The following is a 17,329-nucleotide window of genomic DNA, read 5'->3' as shown; positions in this document are numbered from 1 at the left end:
TGTCTTTTGGTTTTGTTAACTGTTTCCTTTGCTGTGCAAAAGCTTTTGATCTTGATGAAATCCCAATAGTTCATTTTTACCCTTGCTTCCCTTGCCTTTGCCGTTGTTCCTAGGAAGATGTTGCTGCGGCTGAGGTCGAAGAGGTTGTTCCCTGCGTTCTCCTCAAGGATTTTGATGGATTCCTTTCTCACATTGAGGTCCTTCATCCATTTTGAGTCTATTTTCGTGTGTGGTGTAAGGAAGTGGTCCAATTTCATTTTTCTGCATGTGGCTGTCCAATTTTCCCAGCACCATTTATTGAAGAGGCTGTCTTTTTTCCATTGGACATTCTTTCCTGCTTTGTCGAAGATTAGTTGACCATAGAGTTGAGGGTCTATTTCTGGGCTCTCTATTCTGTTCCATTGATCTATGTGTCTGTTTTTGTGCCAGTACCATGCTGTCTTGATGATGACAGCTTTGTAATAGAGCTTGAAGTCCGGAATTGTGATGCCACCCACTTTGGCTTTCTTTTTCAATATTCCTTTGGCTATTCGAGGTCTTTTCTGGTTCCATATAAATTTGAGGATTATTTGTTCCATTTCTTTGAAAAAAATGGATGGTATTTTGATAGGGATTGCATTAAATGTGTAGATTGCTTTAGCATAGACATTTTCACAATATTTATTCTTCCAATCCAGGAGCATGGAACATTTTTCCATTTCTTTGTGTCTTCCTCAATTTCTTTCATGAGTACTTTATAATTTTCTGTGTATAGATTCTTAGCCTCCTTGGTTAGGTTTATTCCTAGGTATCTTATAGTTTTGGGTGCAATTGTAAATGGGATTGACTCCTTAATTTCTCTTTCTTCTGTCTTGTTGTTGGTGTACAGAAATGCAACTGATTTCTGTGCATTGATTTTATATCCTGACACTTTACTGAATTCCTGCACAAGTTCTAGAAGTTTTGGAGTGGAGTCTTTTGGGTTCTCCACATATAGTATCATATCATCTGCGAAGAGTGATAGTTTGACTTCTTCTTTGCCAATTTGGATGCCTTTAATTTCTTTTTGTTGTCTGATTGCTGAGGCTAGGACTTCTAGTACTATGTTGAATAGCAGTGGTGATAATGGACAAGGCAAGGGATAATTTTTTAAAACCAGGGTTTAGAGGTAGAAGCAGGTGTTCATTCTTTCAAACAAATGATCAGAGCGCCACCTAGTATTCATTGGGAGAATCTGCAACTGACTACTGCAGGAACTCTTCGTCAACACGTCTCTCAGCGCCATGTTTCCAACAGTGTTTGCTCACTTTCTTTCTATCTTTGGGTAATTCCCATAATACTTCAAAGTTTTTCATTATCTTTATATTTGTTATGACTATCTGTAATCAGTGATCTTTGATGTTACCGTCGTAATTGTTTTAGGGCATCACAAACTACCTGTATGAGACATAGAACGCTAATTGACAAACGTGTGTGCTCTGACCACTTAACCTACCTGTCATTTCCTGTCTCTCTCCCTCCTCTCGGGCCTCCGTAGTCCCCGACAATTCAACAAATTCAACAATATTGAAATTAAGACAATTACTAATCTACAACGGCCTCGAAATGTTCAAGTGAAAGGAAGAGGCGCATGTCTCACACTTGAAATCAAAATTTAGAAATAATTAAGCTTAGTGAGGAAGGCATGTTAAAAGCCATGCTACGCTGCAAGCTAGGCTTCTTGTGCTAAATAGTAAGCCATGCTGTGAATGCAAAGGAAAAGTTCTTGAAGGAGTTAAAATCACAAACCCAGTGAACACGCCAGTGATAAGAAAGCAAAATAGCCTGATTGCTAAGATGGAGAAAGTGTGAGTGGTCTGGATAGAAGATCAGATGAACCACAACATTCCTTTAAGCCGAAGCCTAATCCAGAGCAAGGCCCTGACTCTTTGGTATTCTGGGAAGGCTAAGAAAGGTGAGGCAGGAGAGAAGTCTGAAGCTGGCAGAGGGTGGATCATGAGGTTTAAGGCAAGAAGCCGTCTCCATGACATCCACATGCAAGATGAAGCAGCAAGTGCTGATGGAGAAGCCACAGCAAGTGATCCAGAAGCTCTAACTAAGGTCATTGCTGAAGGTGACTACACTGACCAACAGATTTTCAATGTAGAAGAAACAACCTTCTATTGGAACAAGATGCCGTCTTGGCCTCTCACAGTTGGAGAGAAGTCAATGCCTGACTTCAAAGCTTCAAAGGACAGGCTGACTGTCTTGTTAGGGGCTACTGCAGCTGGGGACTTTAAATTGAAGCCAAAGCTCCTCTGCCATTCTGACAATCCTAGGGTCCTGAAGAACTATGCTAAATTTCCTCTGCCTGTGTCCTAGAAATGAACAACAAAGCCTGGATGACAGCACATCTGGTTATAACTTGGCTTACTGGGTATTTTAAGGCCACTGTTTAGACCTATTGCTGAGAAAAGAATAATATTCAAAATATTACTGCTCACTGACAATGTTCCTGGTCACCCAAGAGCTCTGATGGAGATGTACAATGAGATGAATGTGGGTGTCATGCCTTCTAACTCAACATCCATTCTGCAGCCCATGGATCAAGGAGTAATATTGACTTTCAATCTTATTATTGAAGAAATTAATTTCCCAAGGCTATAGCTGCTCTAGACAGTGATTCCTCTGATGGATCTGGGCAAAGTCAGATGAAAACCTTCTGGAAAGGATTCACCATCCTAGATGCCATTAAGAACATTGGTGATTCGTGGGAAGAGGTTCAAAATAATCACCATTACCAGGAGTTTGGGAAAAGTTGATTCCAACCCTCATAGATGACTTTCAGGTGTGCAAGACTTCAGTGGAAGAAGACACTGCAGAGATGATGGAAACAGCAAGAGAAGCAGCATTAGAAGTGGAGCCTGAAGATGTGACTGAATTGCTGCAAGCCCAGGATAGAATATTCACAAGGTAAGAAGGTGTTTCTTATGGGTGAGCACAGACGGTGATTTCTGGAGAAGGAATCTACTCCTGGTGAAGATTCTGTGAAGACTGTTGAAATGACAAAAAGGATTTAGAATATTCCATAAACTGGGTGGATCAAGTAGCAGCAGGGTTTGAAGAGACTGACTCCAATTTTGAAAGAAGTTCTACTGTGGGCAAAGTGCTATCAAACAGCATCACATGTCATAGAGAAATACTCATGAGGGGATTCACTCATGAAAAATCACTCAGGGGCGCCTGGGTGGCTCAGTGGGTTAAAGCCTCTGCCTTCGGCTCAGGTCATGATTTCAGGGTCCTGGGACTGAGCCCCGCCATCCCATTGGGCTCTCTGCTCAGCGGGAGCCTTCTTCCTCCTCTCTTTCTGCCTGCCTCTCTGCGTACTTGTGATCTCTGTCTGTCAAATAAATAAATAAAATCTTAAAAAAAAAAAAAAGAAAAATCACTCGATGGGGCAAATTTCATTGTCATGTTAAGATTTTGCCACAGCCACCCAGTTTTCAATGATCCCCACCCTGATCAGTCAGGAGCCATCAACATGGAGGCAAGACCCTCCACAGCAGGAAGAGTATGACTCCCTGAAAGCTCAGATGATGGTTAGTACTTTTTAGCAACAAAGTATTATTTAATTAAGCTTTGTATGTTTTTTTAGACAGTTATGACATACTGAATAGACTTTGTATATTTGTGTATGTGTATATATATATATATATATATATATATATATATAAAGCATAATGTAAACATAACTTTCATGTGCTGGGAAACCAAACATTTCATTTGACTCACTTTACCATGATTTTCTGCTTTATCGTGATAGTTTGGGACCAAAGGGGCAGTATCTCCAAGGTGTGCCTGTATTTTCATCATTTTACCCTGCCTACAAGATATTGAATGCAGCATAAGCATGAATGAGAAGGAGACAAATAAAAAAGGTTACTGCAGCAATCATCATCATCAAGAATAGGTGCATAATTTCTGAGAGCCTTGAGTCTCTAATGTGGTTTCAGAGATTCAGGAGTGGCCTCCTGTAGTAGCTCCTGCCTGGACTGGTACATAAAGAAAGGGGGAAAGTCACAGTGACAACAGCATGGGAAGAGCTCGAAAGACAGCAATATGAGTCGGGTAGAAAATCAAGTTACAGAATAATATTGTGGGACAAGCTCAATGGCTCCAGTGTAAAGCAGGGGACACTGAGCATCTGGAAGGGAAGCAGGAGAGGGAGGCAAAATTACAAGAAGAGCTTGTAATTTCTGCATAATGGGAAGCCACATTAGAGACAGCCCTTTGGTTCAGATGGAGCCGTGGCATAAGTGGAAGATGTCTAGGGAGGAAGGGCTAAGACTAAAATTAGATGTTACTATAGTAGATGATGGTAGTAGCAAAGAGAAGATGAGTTTAATAAATAATTGTGAGACCAAATCAATAATGGACTTGCTGGCTTGATTGTGTATAAAAGGTGAAGGGCAAAGAGTCAATGATATCATCTTCTTTTGAGGTCATGTAGATTCTATGTTCATTAATTAATATTTTTATTTATTTATTAAAGATTTTATTTATTTGCTTATTTGAGAGAGAGAGAGAAAAAAAAAGAGAGCACAAGCAGGGGGAGGAGGAGAGAGAGAAGCAGACTCCCCACCGAGCAGGGAGCCCAAAGCAGGACTCGATCCCAGGAACCTGGAATCATGACCTGAGCTGAAGGCAGACTCGTAACTGACTGAGTCATCCATGTGCCCCTAATTAATAATTTTAAATTATAAGAAAAAGCATGGTTAGTGAGAAAGATGATTGATTTCATTTTTTTTTTAAAGAGTTTATTTATTTGACAGACAGAGATCACAAGTAGGCAGAGAGGCAGGTAGAGAGAGAGGAGGAAGCAGGCTCCCTGCGGAGTAGAGAGCCCGATGCGGGGCTCGATCCCAGGACCCTGAGATCATGACCTGAGCCGAAGGCAGTGGCTTAATCCACTGAGCCACCCAGGCGCCCCTTGATTTCATTTTGATAAGTTAACTTTGAGGTGCATGGGAAATAGCATTCTTGCCAAAGGCAGTTGAGTATCTGGTTCTTAATGCTTTAAGGAGAGGATCAAACAAGACATGTGAAATTAGGTTTATCAGCATAGAGGTGGTTGCTGAAACAACGGCTGTGAATAAGATTACCCAGGAAGGGTATCCAGTATAAATCAGGAGCATGGATGGAAAAGACATCATTAATATCTAGTGGGAAAAAAAATGATTTGGAGTTGCATTTGTCTAAAATATATTAGAAAGAAAAGATACAATTTCTCAAGATCAAAATGTAATTCACAAAAAGGATCAGTATTTTAGAGATTGTATTTTATGGCGTAGCTATACAAATACTACTGTAGTACCAAATGAATACATATTATATTTATTGTTATATTTATTAATTATATTAACCAGGATTCTTTCGCAAGAAATAGGAACTTTACCTAAACTAATGTAAGGAAAAGATTTCATTACCATGGAACCTGATGTCTCTGGGGATCGACTGGCTCTTGGCACAGCTGGATCCAAATGCCATGTCTTCAGTGGGCTCTCTCTCTCTCTTTTTTTTTTCAAGATTTTATTTATTTATTTGAGAGAGACAGATGGAGAGAGAGAGAGACAAAGCACAAGCAGAGGGTGCTGCAGGCAGTGGAAGAAGCAGGCTCCTGCCAAGCAAGGAGCCTGATGCAGGACTTGGTCCCAGGACCCTGGGATCATGACCTGAGCCAAAGGCAGATGCTTAACCAACTGAACCACCCACGAGTCCCTGGGCTCTCTTTATGTCTTAAGATAGTTTATTCTGTATTGACTTCATTTCCATGCAGAGACAAAAGAAATCATTGTAGAATTAATTTTAATATAAAACTAATGACAACAGAGAAACGAACAAAACCTTATTTCCCTCCATTGTCTCATACTGACCTTCCCCAAAGAGTTCTAATTGGCTTGACTTCAATTGTGTGCCTATCACTTGAACCAGTCATGGTGTCTAGAGGGAGGATACCTTCTGATAAATTCTGAATTATGGCACATCCCAATAGTAGTAAAGACAAAGTCCTATATGATTAGACAGCTCTCTCAGAATCACATAGGAAATCGTTTCCTCTAGAACCTCATACTTTAGTTATTAAAACTATTACCACAATAAGTTTAGTTAACACTATCCCCTCACATAGTTACAATGTTTTTTCTTATGATGAGAACTTTTAAGATCTACTCTTAGCAACTTTCAAATATACAATACAGTATTGTTAACTACAGTCACCATGCTGTACATTATATCTTCAGAATTTATTTATCTTGTAATTGGAAATTTGTACCTTCTGATCACCTTCACGTATTTTTTCCACTCCAACTCCAACCCCTATCTTTGGCAACCACCAGCAGGATTCCTGTTTCCATGACTTTGGTTGTTGTTTTTTTTAGATTCCACGTACAAATGAGATGATACATTTATCTTTCTCTGTCTGACTTATTTCACTTGCATAATGCCCTCAACCTTCATCTATGTAGTTGTAAACAGCAGGATTTCCTTTTCTTACTTTAATGGCTGAAAAATAGTCCATTATATATAGATATAGGTATACATATATATATACACTACTTTCTTTACCATTCATCCACCGATGGGTGGTTCCCAGGTCATGGCTATTTTAAGTAATGCTGCAGTGAATATAGGATGCATGTATCTTATCAAAATAGTGATTTTATTTCCTTCAGATATATACTCAGAAGTGGAATCACTAGATTAAAATCTTGAAGTTCAAAACCAAAAACAACTTGGGGCACCTGAGTGGCTCAGGTGTTATGCGTCTGCCTTCGGCACAGGTCGTGATCCTGGGGCTCTGGTATCGAGCCCTGCATCGGGCGCCCTGCTTGGCAGGAAGGCTGCTTCTCTCTCTCTCACTTTCCCTGCTTGTGTTCCCTCTCTTGCTGTCTATCAAAAAATAAATAAAATCTTAAAAAAAATAAAAAACATCTGACAGATTTGTCCCTTCACAATTATATTTTAGATCAAAATTTGTTTGTCTAGATAAAAAATTGGGCTCTTTTTTCTCCATTAGGAAATTGATGGAAAGTACTGGGACAATGACTGACTAATAGATGAGGAATGTCAACAGAGACATGGAAACTATGAAAAAGAGCCAAACATATAGTCAATAATTGAAAAGTATAATTTATTTTCTTTTTTAAGTTTTTATTTGATTATTTATTTAAGTGATCTCTATACCCCATGCAGAGCTCAAACTCATGAACCTGAGATCAAGGGTTGCATGCTCATGACCCCAAGATCAGGGGTTCAGCCTGGGTTCAAGTGTGATTCCAAGTGAAAGAGAGACCAAAGGAAGATTTGTTAGATGGACGGTCTGTGCAGTCTAATGGAGGCTTGGAAAGGACAGTAGAGAATCCTTGAACCAATGTCAGCCATCCTAAGTGTCCTGTGTTTCCCAGGAGCAGGTTTGCCTTTTTCCCTGCCACACATTCATGGCAAGTGTACCCTCAGTGCAGATGCAGCACTAGGTCCCAGAACACAGTGTGCACGTATGTCCGTATTACCTTACTTTTCACATTGCTCTCCTTTGATGGATTTTCCCGGTTCACCACCACTAAAGCTTTCAGGAGCTGAGCTGCTGCCTTCTGCTAGAGACTTTCCTTGTTCCACCTGCCAAGGGTCACATTCTATTTGTATGCCAGGTGGCAGGCAAGCCCGTCTTAAATCCTCATCTTACCTCGTGCTTTCTCAGACCACTCCTGATTTCACCTGTGTAACTCCAGGTGCCCCTCAAAGCAGACATTAAGAATGGGTTCGGGGAAAATGCTTCATATAGAAAATGGGAAGGGGACTCAGGGAGGCTGTGATAGCTGTCCTATCACTCTACAAGTCTGACCTGGAGTGAAGGAGAGAAGGAAGGAACTTTAGATGTCATGTAGTCTAAGGAAAGTTCAGGAAGCCCAATGGGGAGTCCTCAAAACAACAGGAGCCCTCACAGTGATCCTCAGTGTTTGTACAGCAGCAGCCCATGAGAAGTGTGGCCTAAGCACAAACAGGAATGAATTTTACAATATTTCACAATATAATAGCTCAGGTCCTCACTCAAGTATGCTCCTGGTAGCTGGTGGCCTGGGAAGATACTCTCATGACCACTACAGTCATGAATTTGAAAAAAAGATCATTAGAAATTATACGTCCTGGAAAAGGAAGGGAAATAAGATTACAAATCATGAACATTACAAATAATAAACAAATAATGGGACATTTGAAGTGATCTGATACAAGTGCAAATTGAGTCTCAGAATGAGAAAAGAAAGAGAATGGGTCCAAAAAAAAAGAGCTAAAGAAAAAACAGTTGAAATTTCCACAAATTCGTGGAAATAACTTACTTACGTACTCAAGAAGCTAAACACATTCCAGGCAAGATAAATAGAAAAATACAAAGGGGCGCCTGGATGGCTCAGTGGGTTAAAGCCTCTGCTTTCGGCTCAGGTCATGATCCCAAAGTCCTGGGATTGAGCCCCGAATCGGGCTCTCTGCTCAGCAGGGAGCCTGCTCCCCCCTCTCTCTGCCTGCCTCTCTGCCTACTTGTGATCTCTGTCTGTCAAATAAATAAATAAAATCTTAAAAAATAAAAGAAAAATACAAGAAAGTCACAACTAAGTACATCATAGTCCAACTACCAAAATCTAAAAGAGATACCAAAAAGAAGAAACATTTTGTGTAGAGGAGCAATGATGTATGATGGTATTTCATCATGGAAATGATATTTCACAAGAAACAATAGATGCCAGAAGACAGGGAAAAACATTTTTAAGGATTTATTTATTTATTTGAGAGAGAGACCATGCAGCAGGGAGGAGCAGAGGAAGAGGGAGAAAGTTAATCAGACTCCACGCTGAGGGTGGAGACAGATGAGGGAGCCCAATGTGGGAGCTCAGTGTGGGACTCATCCCATGACCCTGAGATCACAACCGGAGCCAAAACCAAGAGTCAGAAGGCTAACTGACCACACCACCCAGGTGCCCCATTGGAAAAACATTTTTTTTTTTTTAAATTTTTATTTCTTTGACAGAGAGAAATCACAACTAGGCAGAGAGGCAGGCAGAGAGAGAGGAGGAAGCAGGCTCCCTGCCAAGCAGAGAGCCCCATGCGGGGCTCGATCCCAGGATCCTGGGACCATGACCTGAGCTGAAGGCAGAGGCTTTAACCCACTGAGCCACCCAGGCGCCCCGGAAAAACATTTTTAAAGTGCATCCAGAAAAGTTTTGAGTATGGGCACATGTTAAACCATAGAACAAGTCTCGTGAAACGTCAGAAAAATTGAAATTTTACAGAGTATTTTTCCTGGCCACAACGGAATTAAAGGAGGAAGTAAAACTGTTTATTTACAAATAATATGATGGTTTATACAGAAACATCAAAATGAATGTACAAAGAACTAGAAGATTTAATATGTGAATTTAACAAGGTCATAGAATATAAGCTTAATATAAAAAATCAATCATATTTCTATTTACCAGCAAATAATTAGAAAATGAAATTTTAAGATACCATTTATAATAGTATGAAAAATGAACTACCTAAGATTAAATTTACAAAAATTGTGTAAGACTTCTACAGTGATAAATACAAACACTGATAAGAGATATTAAAGAAAATCTAGGGACACCTGGGTGGCTCAGTGGTTAAGCATCTGCCTTTGGCTGAAGTCATGATTCCAGGGTCCTGAGATCAAGCCCGGGTGTGGGGTTCCTTGATCAGCAGGGAGCCTGCTTCTCCCTCTTCCCCTGCCACTCCCCCGTTTATGCTTGCTTTCTCTCCTTCTGACAAATAAATTTTTAAAAACTTATTTAAAAAAAAGAGAAAATCTAAATAAGTGGAAGGTTATATCATGATCACACATTAGAAAATACAATATAATTAGATTAATAGTCTTCCAAAAGTGATCTTTGAATTCAATACAATTCTAGGAAATATCCGAACAGGTTTTTTTTTCTAGGAATTGACAAGCTGATTCTAAAAATTTTCTGAAAATATAAAAGACCTACACTAACAGCCTTGAAAAAGAAGAAAGCTGGAAGCTACACGCTACCTCATCACAGGGCTGTTTAAAGCTGTGCTAATTCAGACTCTGTGGTAATGATGTAATGACTGATAAATAGATAAAGGGAACCGAAACTGAAAGCTAAGAAATAGACCCACACCGACAGGGTCAGTTAATTTGTGACATAGTAGCCAAGGTAATTTGAAGTGGAAAGTAAAATCTTTTTTAGAAATGGTGCTGCGTGAATTCCAGGGGCTTTGGCCTCTCCCAGCTCTCATTCCTGTCTGTCCAATCCAGTAAGACTCCTGGGGTCTGTCTGGATTCCTGCCATCTCCACCACGCCTGGAAACTGCCTAAAGAGACCTGGGACAATCTCACGGTTCATTGGATTGTTTCCTTTCTGTCAGAGGCCACAGGCCTGGGCTGCCATTTGTCTAATGTGTGAAAGCGGGCATTAAAGACATTTTTGTCCAGTTTTCTTCTGACCTCGTTACTCCATATGGTTGAATAATAAAATAATAATAAGAAGAAGACGCTGATGTGCACTTTTAAGGGAGCTTCTGTCTGCTGTGTGAAGAACAGATTGTCATGAAGCAAAAATGGAAGAAAGGAAAGTAGAGACCATTTGGGAAGTATTTGTAGCAGTCCAAGAAAGAAATGAAGGTGCTTAAATCAGTGTGACAGGGGTGCCTGGGTAACTCGGTCAGTTAAGCGTCAGACAGTTGATTTGGGCTCAGGTCATGATCTCATGGTTCCTGAGATCAAGCTGCGCCTCCGGCTCCTGCTCAGCGGGGAGTCTGCCTGGAATCCTCTCTCCCGCTCCCTCTCCCTCTGCCATTTACTGAGAGGAGAAGATGAGGTATGAGAAGATTCAGGGTTGTTGGGTTTTTTTGTTCTGTTTTATTTTGTTTTGATGGGGGGGGGTGGAGCAGCAAGGAAGAAAAGAGTTCAAAACTTCCATTCTTTGTCTGGAAGTATAAAAAGGAAAATTCAGAAATGGATTTTTAAAATATTTTTTTCTTGGGGATCCTGGCTGGCTCAGTCCGTGGAGCATGTGATCCTGATCTCAAGGTTGTGAGTTCAAATCCCATGTTGGTCATGGAGTCCACTTGGAAAAAAATTAAAATTTTTTTCTTTCATTTTTATTGTATATTATATGTCTCTCTTTTCTAGAACACGAGCTTTTGGAAGAGAGGGTCATTGTCTTATTATTCTGATGTCCCATGCAATACACACCCTCGTCCTTTAATGTGTGTATTTGTGTGTGAAACTAGGAGATCTGATCAACCTGGTGTCAGAGGTGGAGTTGCTGAGCAGTCTGGGTTACAGGAGGGGGTAATGCAGAATCCCTGGAGGAGATCTAGAATACTCTGCTATTCCATCCTGGAAACCAATGTAGCCCAGTAAGGATAAAAAATGTGTATGAAATCATAAATACTGTGTGTTTATATAACCTTAGATGGAAATAATCAGAGAAGATGCCTTGTGATTTTGATATCATTTGTTTCCGTGAAGAATAAAAATCCTTCTCTGAATTGAAAACACAGAGGTGAAGTGGAGAATGGACTCAAGTATGTGTCTAATAACACGCCAACACACCTAAATACACTGCTTAAAAGCTTGTCTTTCTCGGCCCGAGTGCTATAGTTTATAACAGAGCTCCCACAGAGTTTTTCACGATCGTAGATGGCTTTATTTTTATAATCTTTAGCTGCAGTGTTAAAAATGCCAAATCGACACTGCATTCTGTGGGGGTGGATGGGAGAAGAAAGGTAACCCTACATGGCGGTAAGAGGTCCTATTGCCCTAAACTTTTGCTGTATTTGAAATGTTCACTCTTAGGTTTGCTGTTTAGGTTAAAATATGGTCTTAAAAATAGCCATTAAAATTTGTTACATGTCTCATTGTGTGAGTTAGCACAGTAAGTAGGGAGAATGTACGCAGTCTTTAAAGCTGTTGTACTGCCTTGACATACCAGTCTCTCGATCCTGGGTGAGAGAGGCTTAACTTCTCTAAGCCTCAGTGTATTAATCTATGAAACTGGACTAATAATATCTATCACACTAGGTTGTCATAAGGATTAAATCAATAATGAATGTAAAGTTCCTCTGAAGAGTTCTTGGTGCCTTTAGTTAGCTAAGAAAGAGCAGAGTATCATGAAAGAAGACCCTGGACAATTACATTTTGGTATGGTGGAAGGGACTGGAGGAGCTTGAAGCAATGGGAGCCAACACAGAAGGAAGGAAAGGGTCTTGGCTGAGAATGTTAGTGAACAGAGGGCATCATGGGGATTCTCAAAAGCCCTGGGAACACTCCAGGAGGAAGGATAGGACAAAATCACCACTAGAAGATGGGAAGCTGGTGCCAAAAAACCCCATGGTTACTTCGGACAGACCCAAGTAAATATTTACCAAAACTTAACATAGGACAAAGAGTTCTTAAGTTTAGAAACAAGGGAAGAAATCATCTACACAAAGTTAATTATGTTTGACTACCAAAAATAAATCTGAATTTCCCTACTTTAAAAACATTTAAACAATTTTTAAATGAATAGAAACTTCATCAACAGAAATTATTTTTAAAGATCCCACTCAAGGCCTTCCGGGTGAAGACAGTAGTTACAGGCAGCCATCTACTTTTGCTCTTTCTCACCACCCTACCAAAAAAACAACAGAGAAGGGGGTGTCAGGAAGGCAGAAACTCACCAGGATGGAGAGAAGAGAGAAAGGAGATGGTAGAAGTAAGATTTTGAAGCTACAAAACAGATGGGGTGATACATGGCTTAGCAAACCCCCCAAAACAGAATCATAAGGCAGCAGCCAGAAAGCTGACATTCATTCTAATTTACCCTGCAGGATCTCCAGTGGGGTCCGGTAGTGGCAGCCTCTGGCACCTGTGGAGGTTGGGAAGTGGAAATAGAAAAGAGCTGGAAATAGGACAGCTGGTTGAGAATCGATTAAGTAATTGGACCCTGGGTCTCCTCCCTACTCCATAACTGGGCCATCAGGGAGCCCTTGTGAGAATGGGGGTTTATTGTTGGAAGAGATGAGCACAGATGCCACCAGGTGTAACTGTGAATGGGGCACATAGTACTGAAAACAGGTCCTCGATATACCTGAGATACCTTGGCCTCTTCTCCCAATCAGCAACCGGCAGCCTTGTTTGTATGAAAGGAGACCAGAAAAGTGTTCAAGGAATTTGACCAGCCCATGAAACCAGGACTAAAGAGACTAACAGTAGATATTCCCAACTACTCCATTGTGAAGTGTTCCCTTTCCCCTCCCTGCTCAGGCCCAGCAAGCAGAATTTTAGTTCCTTACTCTTGAGGAAATGAAAATAACCAGACATCCGAGGGAAGTCTCCAGTATGGAAGAGAGAAACCAAAGAAATAAGCAGAAAAAAAAGCAACTCAGAGGAAATGACCCATGCAAGAGAAAAAAACACTTTTTGAAAGGAATGCTGTGGTTAATAGCCTGAGATAAGAAAAGATATCGCCAATGAAACAAGAATAGGATACTGTTTTAGAAGAGTGCAGAGAACCCTCAAAGGAAAAAGAAAATCTCTTTAAAAACATGATAATGAGACTAAAAACTCAACAAAAGTGTTGAAATAAAAATTAAGGAAGTTTTCCAGTAAACAAGGTAAAAGACAGGCAGATGAAAAAATGGCAAAAGTGGATAGAAACCTTGGCAGTCCAGCCAGAAGTTCTAAAATCCAAATCATAGGAATCCAGAAATAGAGAAGAAAATGTAGAAGAGAGGGTTCAAAACAAAAAACCAACACACTGTCTCAGAACTGAAGCACATGAATCTACAGATGAAAAGTGTCCATGACAGCACAGTACAATGGATCAAAAGAGGCTCACACCATGACTCATGCGATGGTTGATTTTATGTGTCAGCTTGGCTAAGGGACAGGATGCCCAGGTGTGGAGTCCCTGTTTTACACATCTGGTTTCCTAAACTTTGCAGCCATTTTATTTTATTTTTATATGATTATATTCTGGGATAAATGTGGGTGTTGTTACAATTAAGATGTTAGTGTTTATATAGAGGGGAAAAAGTGGTTTTTTTTTCTTAAGCGTCATCAAGTTTGGAAGCAATAAAGTGATTATTATACTTTCCCCTAGAAACAGCTGGTTATCACATTTTTAGAAATCAAGAGCCTATTGATGTGTGTCAAAACAGGCCTAGACCTTTGGCATTTATTGTACTGAGAAGGACCTATTGTACCATAGGGTGCCAGAGCAGGTGACATAGATTTATACAATCCTGTGAGTGTTCTTTGTGTATGTGTTAAGCATCAAGGTGAAGTGCTATTACTATTAAAGATAGCCAAATGAGGAGCCATAAACAGCCGGAACCAGAAAAAGAACTGTAACATTCAGTTTCATTTTGCAGACAAGCTTGTTTTTCTGCAAGGACCTTTCTCACACGGAAGTCGTGCTACCGCTAGATGGCAGCACAGTGGAGCGCTGATGGTCTGAAGTCAAGGCAGAATCAGGAAACTGGCTGCAGGAGACCCCGTGAGCCTGGTGGACGGGAACTTAGAAGGGAGACTTACTCACTTTGCCTCCATCCATCCACCCATCCATCTATCCACCCACCCACCCACCCATCCATCCATCCATCCATCCATCCACCCGCCCATCCTTACAGACACCCATCCATCCATCCACCCAGTATGCACTGACTTTCAAAAGAACTCTTTAAAACGATACAGTTGAATTTAAAACAATATTCCCGGGGCGCCTGGGTGGCTCAGTGGGTTAAAGCCTCTGCCTTCAGCTCAAGTCATGATCCCAGGGTCTTGGGATTGAGTCCTGCATCGGGCTCTCTGCTCAGCGGGGAGCCTGCTTCCCCCCTCTCTCTCTCTGCCTGCCTCTCTGCCTACTTGTGATCTCTGTCTGTCAAATAAATAATAAAATCTTAAAAAAATAAAAATAAAAATAAAACAATATTCCCCAAACCATATTTTAAAATCACAGAAGTTGACTAGACAGGAAAGAAACAGATTGAAGTACATTCCTCCCGCATGACTGGTGTAGACGGAGATGTCCAAAAGTAAGCACTGCATGTTTTTATTTTTATTTGTTTATTTTTTGTGGAAGAGAACTTTTTATCACTTTTATGTACAGGAAATTCAACAGCATACACTTAGCCCAGTTTGGTGGCCACTTCTTTAGCCTTTTTATATTTTCCATCATGGTAATGCAAGCCACCCATTTAGGACCCAGGATCTTGCCTCCTCGGTGATGGCGGATCTCATCCTATCTGTCTTTGTAATTGGTCCTGATAGATTCTACAAGCTTAGCCAGAGCTCCTTTGTCTTCATAGTTAGCCTGTGGGAAAGCCAGAACGATGCATGTCTTCCTGGGGACCAAACACTCCAGCCTGGCCTTCCCTTCATAATGCAGTAGGGAGCCCCCATCTTACAACACAGGACAGGCAAGAAGACAACCATTTTTTTTTTTTAATTTTATTTTATTTAACAGAGAGAGATCACAAGTAGGCAGAGAGGCAGGCAGAGAGAGAGGAGGAAGCAGGCTCCCTGTGGAGCAGAGAGCCCGACGCGGGGCTCGATCTCAGGACCCCGAGATCATGACCCGAGCCGAAGGCAGCGGCTCAATCCAATGGGATCCACATCATGGACAATCACTACCAGCTGAGCCTTCTTGTTTTCGACCAAGGTGGTGACATATTAACCCCAGCTTGAAGGACAGGCGCCTCTTAGTGGGGATATCTGCTTCACCAGTAGCTTTCTTCTCAGCCCTGGCCAAAGAGTCCTGCTTCCTCTATTACTTTGTGTCTGGTCTGTATCTGTGGGCAAGTATAAGTGGTTGAGTAGCTGTTTGGCCATCCAAGGCCTGGGCGAACTGGTCAATCACATGAGGCACTTCAAGACATTTACAGAGAATAGCCCTTTGCCACTGGAGCCATATGTAGCAATTTGACAAAGCGAGTGAGGTCCCTTTTGGGCTGGATGTCCTGTTTGATGCCAAAATTCTTGGTCCTTTTCTCCAGCAGAGGATTGACCACCTTCTTGGCCTCCTGCTTCTTCAGGACAGCAGGTGCCCAGGCTGCCTTCCTCCCCTTTGCTTTCTTTCCTTTTGGTATCAGAAGACAAGAGGAGAGAGCAGTACTGAGTGTTTTTAAACACAAGGAATCAAGCATTAGGCTTGACTTAACAAGGGAGGCTTGGGAGCTATTTCTTGAGATCAGAAATCCCAAATAATTCAGGGTCAAAGCTTTGTAATGGGAAGAAGTGATTAGTCATCAGAGTGGGGAACAAGTTGGTGTTGCTGGATTATGGCAGCTATTCCTTGCGGATCTGGGCCGTTTTCGGCATCCGTTTCACTAATACCTGGTGACAGAAGCGATTTGATACCCAGCATACCAATTTTTAACTGCTATAATTTTCCTTCCACACCATTGAGAAAAGCTTTTCATTTCTTTGCTCACACATTTGCCATTTGTGTACTTCTTCCTGCTCTGCTTTCCCTAGCCTAAATTCCATCTACATCTGCCAGGAGTTTTCCCTTTGCTACTAAGAGATCTTGATATGGCTAACTCCAACACAAAGGAGAGAAGTGGGTTAGTCTCCCAATCCAACTTCTTTAGTTCAAACTGCCTTTTCAAGCACATACAAAAAGGCAAAGTGTGGCATCCTGTAACGGTCAAAGTGTGATTTTTATTCTTCCTGTATATAGAGACAACAACACAGAAATAGCTTTGTCCTCTAGAGCAATGGCTTTTAAACCTTTTGAAATCTGTCATTTGATCAGAAATACATTTTACTTCACAGCTGTGCCAGCCCTGGGACTATCTGCTGTCAAATCCATTCCTTATTCTTCTCTTTTTCTGCCATGTTTCAAGGATGCTGATCCCAAGAGGCTGTATTTCCAAGGCTCCCAGGTTATGGTAACTGACTTCTGGCTGGGTGCCACTCATGTGCAGCTCTGACACTGGTGGGTGAGGGGAATGGAAAAGCGAGGACAACTCCCTCCATCTTACTCTGCCTCGAGTGCATCTTTGACAGTGGCTGGGTCTTCCCTCTGGCTCCAGCTCCAGTCAAAATGTCCTATGATTTTAGCTTCTGCTGGATGACCCCAGCTCTGGGACCAACAACACTGTCACATCCCTATGTCCCTCTAGTCGAAAGGGATTAGTGGGTTCTGCCATTGTTGATCTCTGGGTTGTCTCGTCTTCCCCTGTTTGGCTTCTCAGCTTTTTCATTATTTGTGTAACCAGTTTCCAGTTAAATTCCTTCCATTAAAAAACACACTGACCATGGTTTCCATTTTTCTGATATTTCATTATA

General features: G+C 41.2%; 2 pseudogenes; one reads left to right on the top strand and one right to left on the bottom strand.

The window, feature by feature from the left end:
- The first annotated feature begins 1,567 nt into the window (after positions 1-1,567).
- On the top strand, positions 1,568-14,487 carry LOC123953889 (annotated as a pseudogene).
- A 678-nt stretch (positions 14,488-15,165) lies between these two features.
- On the bottom strand, positions 15,166-16,182 carry LOC123953888 (annotated as a pseudogene).
- Positions 16,183-17,329: the final 1,147 nt, after the last annotated feature.

Source organism: Meles meles, chromosome 12 (genome assembly GCF_922984935.1).
Source record: "Meles meles chromosome 12, mMelMel3.1 paternal haplotype, whole genome shotgun sequence".
NCBI lineage: Eukaryota > Metazoa > Chordata > Mammalia > Carnivora > Mustelidae > Meles > Meles meles.
The sequence above is the reverse complement of the archived record's forward strand: the minus strand, read 5'-3'. Positions and strand labels throughout refer to the sequence as shown.